The following is a 9270-nucleotide window of genomic DNA, read 5'->3' as shown; positions in this document are numbered from 1 at the left end:
GTTCTTGAGTGTGTCTTGTTTGGGCCAATCTGGAGCCCCTGCCCCGTTATCTTCTCGGTGCTCTGCTGTCGGGTGGCAAATCTTGGTTCAAAAGCAGACCTCCTCCTATTGGCCAGCCCCCCCCCCCCTTCAATTTGGCCTTGAGAAGTCCAGGAGAGGAAAACATCCTCTTGCAGGTGAGGCATCTGACTCCGGGTGTCATTTCACTTTCGGGTGTGTATTTGATGCCGCTGTCCCCAGAGAGGCCGGTGGGTCTTGATCACGCGGCATCCTCAGCTCCTGACACAGGTCTTGGCACATAGTAGGTGCTCAAGACATGTTGCACGATGGACACAGGATAGATGCTCATTACCAGTTAAGTGAATAATTACAGTGGGTGCTCATGACTGTTGGATAAATGGGCACAGATTTCCTGCTCTGAAGTTGTTACATGGACACACAGGAGATGCTTACTCTCTTTTGGGCAAATAGATACACAGTTGGTGCTTACGATGGTTGCATGAATGGACACATAACAGGTACTCATGACTTACATGAATAGACACAGAGTAGGTGCTCATGAACTGTTGGGTGATACATGAAAGGCTTGTAGGCCGGGAAAGTAGTGATTTGGAGGTGACCTCTTCCGCCCCCACCCCACCCCGATTTCCCTCCTGTGGATAATGTGGAATGAGACCGAGTTAAACATTAGCCGGCAGATGGGCCTGGGGGCAGGCCAGCGTTGGGACCTAGCACCTTCCAGGAGGGGGCTGTTAAGGGCCGACTCTCCAGTTCCGCTGGGTGCTTGGGGAGGAGCAGAGACTGAGGGCCGCAGAGCGCCCCCTCCCGGCGCCAGGTATCTGGGCGATTCCGCCCTCAGCGCGGCCCTGCAGCCGGAGGCATGGCGTTCAAACCCGCCAGGTCTGGCTCCAGCCCTGGGGGAATCTAGGTATATTGAAAAAAAGGTGCACAAGGGGCTACTTCTTTATCTATTAATAATGTTTATAGCGTGCCTGCAGGATGCCAGGCACTGTGCAACAGTGGAGACAAGAGCCAACAACCTCAGCTGTCCTTGCCCTCACGGGTCTTAAAATCAGTCGGTCCGACCTGAATCCAGTGACCAGGGAAATCCAACGACCTCCACGCCATGAGGGGCACTTGATCATAAGAAACCTTTACAGCTGGAGGGACTTTCTCATTGTTTTTCTACACACAACTGTTTTCATGGACAAGCAGGTTGCTCCCAGTATGATTCTTTTTTTAAAGATTTTATTTATTTCTTTGAGAGAGAGAGACAGAGAGCACAAGTGGGGGGGGGGCAGAGGGAGAGGGACAGGCAGCCTTCCCTCTGAGCAGGGAACCCTGCTGGGGGGGGGGGGGGCTCCAGGCAGGGGCGGGGGAGGGGGGGGCTTGATCCCAGGACCTGGAGATCATGACCTCAGCTGAAGTCAGATGCTTAAGGGACTGACCTACCCAGGTGCCCCAAATGAGGCACATTCTTTTTTTTTTTTTTTTTAAGATTTTATTTATTTATTTGACAGAGATAGAGACAGCCCTCGAGAGAGGGAACACAAGCAGGGGGAGTGGGAGAGGAAGAAGCAGGCTCATAGCGGAAGAGCCTGATGTGGGGCTCGATCCCAGATCGCCGGGATCATGCCCTGAGCCGAAGGCAGACGCTTAACCGCTATGCCACCCAGGTGCCCCGACCAAATGAGGTACATTCTTAACACATACTAGCCATCACTACCTGGTGTCCACAGTTCCAGGACTCAGATGGAGTCCCCTTACCTGCAGATAAGCCCCTAAATTTGGCTTTTGCAAATCCAGCAAGAGTGAAGAACTATATAGTCTTGGTGGAGTTGACCCAACCAGAAACCCCCAATTCTCAGCCAGACCAGTTCTTTCTCTATACTGGATACTTTTATTTTTTTTTTAGGTAGGCTCCATGCCCAATATGGGGCTTGAACTCACCACCTGGAGATCAAGAGTCACATACTCCACTGACTGAGCCAGCCAGGCACCCCCAGATGCTTTACTTTTATGATAGTCACAATAACCCTGAGGGCGAGTCCTATTATTATTCCCATTTTACAGAGAAGGAAACTGAGGCAAAGTAACTTGGCCAAGGTCTTAGAAGCTAGTGGGAGGCACAATCCAGATTGCAGTCTCAATTGATCTGATTCCAAAGCTTGTGTTATACCCAACTATCTCCCTGGGGGATCAGATAAATTATGGTTTGGGGTATAGGACATCTGTGAGCTCCAGGGTTTGAAGGGGGTTTTTGGGTTGTGGTTTTCTTGGAGGCAGCACCTGCTATAGCAGTCAGGCCAAGCTTGGCTTCCTCCTTCCTGGTGAAAGGTGGGTAAGGAGGGATGTCCTCCTCCCTACCATTACCCTGGGTTTCCTCCCTCTAAGAATCCTTACTCTGAGCACCCAAACTTTGGTACCTGCTCCCCTCCCTTGTATTATGGACGGTCTCCCCTACTAGACTGTAAGTTGCCAAGTTCCCCAAAGAACAGGACACAAGGGCAGTATCTGCTTTGTCACAGGGCCTGTCACCTAGTAAATGCTTCATAAATATTTCTGTTATGAATGTGTCCCCCCAAATTCATATGTTGAAGCCCTAATCGCCTCTCTCCAATGTGATACTATTTGTATATGGGGTCTTTTGTAGGTAATTAGGTTTAAATGAGGTCATGAGAGTGGGGTCTCCATGATGGGATCAGTGCCCTTATAAGAAGAGGAAGAGAGATCAGAGGTTCCCCTGCCCCCTGGCCATTTGATGACATGGGAAGAAGGCGGCCATCTACAAGCAAGGAAGCGAGTCCTCACCAGAAACTGAATCCACCAGCACTTTGAACTTGGACTTCAGCCTCCAAAACTGTGAGAAGTAATGCGTGTTAAGCTACCCAATCTGTGGTATTTTGTAATAGTAGCCTGAGCTAAGGTAATTGCTGATAGGTAAATTTGGGAGGCTGAATCTGGTCTCCTAAACGTTCAACAATAAACATTTATTAAACATCTCCTAGGTTCCCATTCATTCAACACATGCTTATTAAGCTCTTATTGTGTGTTTATTCATCAACATTTATTGAGGGCCTACTGTGTGCACTGGGATTGGCAACCCCATCCGTGCCTTCAAGATCTCTCAGTCTGGTGGGGGAACTATCATTACCCAGAGGGGACGCAACTCCCTCATTCACACACATGCACACTGCAAGGAGGGTATCCTGCACAATATAGATGCTTAGTAAATGACTCGTCAATTAACACAAAATGCTGGGTCCAGAGAAACTCAGCGGTATAAACACAGTTCCTGTCTTTCCTGAGCCTTAATCTATTCAAGGAGCTGAAAGTAACTAATACAAGACAGCATAAAGAAGTGAGCCCTATGACCTATATTGTACATGTAGGAGAGACAACAGGAACCAGGACAGATGAATGGCAGCAAACCCCAAACTCCAGCCCGTGACCTTAGCCAAGCCATGGGATCTTTCTGTGCCTTAGTATCCCTATATGTGAAATGGTGATCCTCATGCCTATTATGGGGTTGTGTGAGCCTCAGTGCAGAGGGCACAGGAGGGTCTCCGATGATGATGATGATGCCTGATGGGGAAAAAGAATGCAATAAATAGTAGCTATTGTTATCAATGAAGCCTGCAACGCACTGTGGGGGCCCAGGAACAAGGATGGAGTGATGGAGGGAGTGAGATCAGGGTGACTTATTAACCTTGAGCTGGGGCCTGGTGAGCTCTCTCCCGTTGGCGCTGGCTTGCTGTGCCTGCAGGGCTGGGGCTGACTATGGGTGGGGTGTTTATTCTGGGAAGCAGCCGTGGCTGCTCCTCACACCCTGCTCCAGCGAGAAAAGAGGGCTTCAAGTCAGAACTGAGTCCTGTGCTGGGTCTGGCAAGTATAAGCCAGCCTACCTGTCCACGTGGCCCGGGCTGAGAATATCCAGGAGGCACAGACCCAAGGGCCAGCTGGGTCATTCAGGTTCAGGACACACTCTCCCCACGGGACTCACCCGACCCCCAGGAATCCAGTTCTCGAGAACCTGAAATGCTCAGCTTTTGGAGCTCTGGAGGATGAGCCCTGGATGCCAGCATGGAGGTGAGGCTCCTGGGCTGGGGGTGGAGGTGGGTGAGGTGACACTGGAGGTGGGGATGTCTCCTCAGGCTTCTCAGGTGTTAGAAAAGCCCCTGAGCCCCTTCATCAGGCGGCTTCGTGGACATTCACCGGGGCAGTCGCACAAGCCTGGTACTTAGGCAGGGCCTATGCTTGGCTGAATGTTCTGCCATCAAATTCTTGAAATTCTTAATCATTTTGGAACACAGGGCCAACCATTTTCATTTTGCATTGGGTCGGGCAAATTGTGTACCCTGTCCTACCTTCATGCTTTGGTTTCCCCCCATAGTAGCTTCTCCCTCAAATGGGGCATTCAGATACACCCCTCAGCCAACCCCAGCCAGCCAGGAGGGCCTTAGGTAAGCCCATTTCCTAAAAGGCGGTGGGGGGGTCCAGCACCTGACCCCTCCCCCAACCCATCGGTACCAACCTTTTCGAAAAAGCTCAACGCCAGCAGTGTGATAGTGGGTAAGTCACTGAACTTCTCCGAGCTTCTGGGGCGTGATGAATGTTGTACTTAATTCAGTTGGACTGTTGAGAAGTTTGAAAGAGGTAGTTCATATAAAAGGCACAGTGCCTGGCACAGAACAGACGCTCAATAAAGTAGAACTATTATTTTGTTTTAAAAATTAGTATTGTTACAAGCTCTAAATTGGAGGAAGGGAGAAAGGGAAGGGTCAGCCGCATCCCAATGGCCCTGCCCCAGGAAGGAGGAGCCGCCCCTCCCCTGGGCCCGCCCCTTTGCCTTCCGAGGGAGGAGACCCCCCGCCCAGGGCAGAGACGAGGGGGCGGAGGAGCGGGAGCGACACATTTTTGAGTTGTGACCAAGTGGAAACTCCCTCCCGGAGGCGGAAGCCGGGGGCGCCCCACTGGGGCCGGAGCCTCCGCCGGGGAGGGATCCGCGGCCCGGGGGCGGGGCGCCGCCGGCACCCGGGGCCCACCCGTCACCCGCTGCATGAATATGAATGAGCCGGCCCAGGCGAGCGGAAGTGCGAGGCGGCCCCGGCCCATTGGCCCCGCCCCCCGCCGCGGCCCCGCGCCTGGGGGCGTGGTCTGCCCGCTGACGCCCCGCCCCCCGCCCCGCGCGGGGCCTCCTTCCGGCCGGCGCGCCCGGGACGTGACCTCGCGGGCGCGCGCCGGAGCCACCTCGGGGGAGGTGCCCGCGCCCCCCGCACAGGTAGGGCCACCCTTTGTCCCCGGCGCCGCCCCCTGGAGCCCGCGTCCCACTGCCAGCCGCGACTGGCGGCCCACCACCCCTCCCCGAGCGCGCTGCTCCTCCAGCCCCGGGTTGGGCTGGCTGTCCCCAGGACAATGTCGGCCCCGGGGCCAGGCTCCCTGGATAGGACTCCTTCACGCACTCGAGCGAGTGCTCGCAGGAACGCTGCCCTCAGAAGGCTTCCGTTTCAGGGCGAGAGAGGCCAGCAGGTGAATCAGTAGACCGCCCAGTGTGTCCGAGTGTGAAGTCGAGGACAAAAGCAGGGGAAGAGCGTCAACTAGGCGGCTAGGAAGGGTCCCTGAGGAGAAGCCAGTGACCAAGCCTGTGCCTGGGCGTTTGACGGGCCTCAGGGCCCTGAATCAGGGTGGGGTGGCTGGAGTGGAGGGAGGGGAGAATGAAAAGGATGGAATAATGATAATAATGGGTCAGGTGTTGAGAAGGTACCAGGCAAAGTGCTAGGTGCTTTATGCATATAATTTCCATACATCCTCTGGACAACCCAGACCTGGACAGTACCATTGTCTGAGAGGTTAAATAACTTGCCCAAGGTCCCACAGCATTGGAGCCCAAGGAGTTTGATGTCATTGCCTGAAACACACCCAGGAGACCCAGGGTGGGGTGACCCTGCCCAAGATGGGTCCTCTACCCTGGGCCTCAGTTTCCTCCCAGAGTACTAAAGGGAAAGTGCATGTTGGGGGGATGACTGACCTCCTGAAATGAAGGATGGGCAGGCAGGTTCCTTTTTGCCAATAATCGGCCCAAAAGCCAGTCTGCTGTAATGCATACCCAGCAGTTAGGGCCCTGAAACCGAGTCTGAATTCAGTGCACAAAACAAGGGTGTAGCAGGAGCCTCTGAGGATGTCTGTTCTCCTGGGAGTCTCTTATTGTCTGGGAAGCACTTGTCACCCTCCAGGCTTTGGAGCAGGTACAAGTGGCTTCAGGGAGGGAGGGCGGAAGGCCCAGAGCCTGCTGCTTCTGGGAGTGGGGGGAGGGGGGAAGCCCAGAATGGCTGAGTGCTCCCAAGCAGTAACAAAGGCGGTGCCAGCCGGGCAGGCTGTGTGTACCCACCAGCAACTGCAGGACTAGCAGAATCACTCAACATCTCCGTGAGCCTGGAGCAATTAAAACATACACATGAAATCCACCCCAGTCGGCCCCTGCAAGCGGGTTCTCTGACCGCTGCGCAGACGGGTTGGAAAGGGCCCCAGGGTTGCCAATCTGGGTTCTGCTGGCTGTGCTGACTGCTTCTCTGCTGTGGGAATGGGGGAAATGTTTTTGTGCTCCTCCGAAGATTGGCCTGTGCCTCTGATCCCAGGAAGGCCTGTGGGTTTCTAATGGGGGCAGGGAGGGGAAATCTTATGCAATCTGCCCCTTCTGCCTGACACAACTTCCAGTCTTGGCCTTTTGGCTGCGGCAGGAAATGTAGCTGTGAGGTTAGGAGTGGGACCTAGCCCTCTGTGTTCAAGGCTCAGGTCAGCAGTCAGAGGTCCTGATGGTACGGGACCACAGGGGGTACTTACTGTCAGGTGCATTTCATAGATGAGAAAGAGGCTCAGAGAGGTTAAGTGATTTGCTTGAGAGCACACAGCTGTAAAGTAGCAGGAGATGGAATCCAGGTGCAAACTGTTCGGCTAGCAAACCCTGTGCCTCAGGGCGCTGAATCACCCCAGCAGAGGGGATATACTTTTATTTGGCTTGGAGACACCCCCCCCACACACACACACACTCTGTGGGGATGATGACCAAAGGGGACAGAGACACTTTCTTCTATTTCTGCTATTCTTCTCTGCTACACAGCCCTTGGGCTTTGTCCCCAGGCCTTTGGGTCTCGGCCAAATCAGTCAGTTCTTCAGGGCAGGACTGGTGTAAGTGGGCCCAGAGGTGCCTTAGGACTCCTGGCGGGGTCATCCAGCCAGGGGCTTCCTCCTCGTAAAGTCTGGGGCTTTGGTCTTGGAGCTGGTGAATGAGTCCACCTGGGCACCTGGGGCCCATCTGCACACCCTGGCCTTGGACTAAGGGGGCAGCTGGAGCTATGGTCACTGGCCAGGTGGGCCGTGATGTGGGGGTGCCCAGGGAGAGGGAGGGGGAGACAGGTCATGAGACTTATGTGGATAGCATGCCAGAAGGAGATGAGAGTTGGTCCCCTCAAGTAACCCCTGTGGGCCAGGGCTGGTGAACAGTCACTCTGTGCATTGTTTCATATTGAGCTGGTCTGTCCCTCCCTACAGACTCATTGCCTCTCTGCCAGTATTCTGAATCTTAGAGTCCCAGTAGGGTCTCACACTGGACATGCTGACCCAGTAAGTCTAGGATAGAGCCCAGGGGTCTGCATGTTTAACAAGTGGTCCTCTAACTCAACCTGGAAAACCACTGCCCTGGACCTCCCAGCCAGGCAGCCAGGAGAAACCCCTTCCGGAGCTTTCTAGCAGACCGGAGCCTGGTGTGTGTAATTGTTTTCCATGACTGAATTGAAACACATTCCAGTCTCCTTTGGAGCGCTGTCATCAGCTGAGCTTCTCCCCTGTTTAAAATAAATGATGGAGTCTCCAGCGATAGCCCTGTCTCCAGCACTCCGCTGCCAAGTTTCCCAGAAGAGCGGTCCGCTCTACATCACCCACTTGCTTCTGAGCTTCTTGTTCTGTTCTGAGCTGCCCCTCAAGCAGCTCTTTGCACAGAGACCTCTCAGCTGCTTCTCCAACAGCCGGTGGTCCTGCTCACCTCCTAAGCCCTCTACAGTCTGTACTGTCTTCCTGTCTGCCTGTGGCCCCTGAAAACAGGTGTTCCTTAAGTTTCCATCCTTAGACCATCTGTTTCCTCAGATGAAGAGGCAAAAGTGAAGGGGATGCCCATCTCTATTCGGGAGAATCTCCAGTATTTCTACTCAGCCTCCGGGCTGTGCCAGGCTGAATTTCTAGGCGCTAACTTGATGTCTCCCCTAGGCTAACCCTTTGGAGCTCTTCCATATAGACTTTTTGAATTGAGGGGAATCCATTCACACCTGTCACTCTAAGGTGGTCCAGCTGGTGTGGGTTCTCCTTGGCTCCTTCCCACACCCTGACAGAGGAAAAGAGCACCTTCCATTTTTAAGGGAGTCACGTCAGGAACCAGGCTTCCCTGTTGGGAACTTCTGACTTCTTTATGCTCTCCTTGATAAAACGATTAGTACCCTCTTGCCTTCATGACCAGTGACCCAAGTTGCCAGTTGGTGTTGGCTCTGGCGCCCTGGGCATGCAGCCTCAGGGTCTCTTTGTACCTCTCTGCTGCATGTTTAACTAATTTTTTTAAACTATGTTTTTTTAGGAGGCTCCATGCCCAATGTGAGCCTTGAGTTCACGACCCTGAGATCAAGAGTTGCGTGCACTACCGACTGAGCTAGCCAGGTGCCCCGCTCCTGCATGCTTAACATCTGGTTGGCAGTGTCTCTCATGCCCGTCCTGCATTAAGGATCTCTGGACTCCCCAGTAGCCTACCGCCTTTGCTGAGAGCCCAACACTGGACCCAGGACTGTCTGCTGAATGGGCAGATCCCCCTCTGGGCCAGTTCATCTGTCGCCCGCTCAGGGATGGCCCGGTATTCTTATTAGGGGCCATCCAGCATTGGGTCAATGCTCCTGACCGGAGGGGTTCTTGGTGCGGATCCTGGTTTTGCCCTAACCAACCGTAAGAGCCCGAAGCTGGTAATGATCACCCTGTCTCATAAGGTTCTTGTGAAGGTAGACATTGCATGACCTCATCTGTACGAGTCCTTGGCACATAATGTTGTCTGATCTGTACAATCACATTTAATTCTCAAAACCACCCTGTCCGGTATCTTGTGACTGTTAGGCCCATTTTGTAGTGAGGAAAGGAAGGCCCAGAGAAGCCAAGTGATTCACCCAAGGACTCACAGCTATAAAAGAGCAGAAGTGGGATTCTGGTGTGAATTATTTCATTTCAGAGCTGGAGCTTCTA

General features: G+C 53.6%; 1 protein-coding gene across 1 annotated transcript in view; it reads left to right on the top strand.

Annotated features, from left to right (window-relative positions):
• Positions 1-5184: 5184 nt before the first annotated feature.
• TFAP4 (transcription factor AP-4) overlaps positions 5185-9270 on the top strand; it is a 32193-nt gene continuing 28107 nt past the window's right edge. The window contains exon 1 of the mRNA XM_026520435.4: positions 5185-5281. The gene's annotated coding sequence lies outside the window, so the exon portion shown is untranslated. The remainder of the gene's footprint in view (positions 5282-9270) is intronic.

Source organism: Ursus arctos, unplaced genomic scaffold, assembly GCF_023065955.2.
Source record: "Ursus arctos isolate Adak ecotype North America unplaced genomic scaffold, UrsArc2.0 scaffold_2, whole genome shotgun sequence".
In the NCBI taxonomy this organism is placed as follows: Eukaryota; Metazoa; Chordata; class Mammalia; order Carnivora; family Ursidae; genus Ursus; species Ursus arctos.
This window is presented reverse-complemented; position numbering and strand designations above follow the sequence as displayed.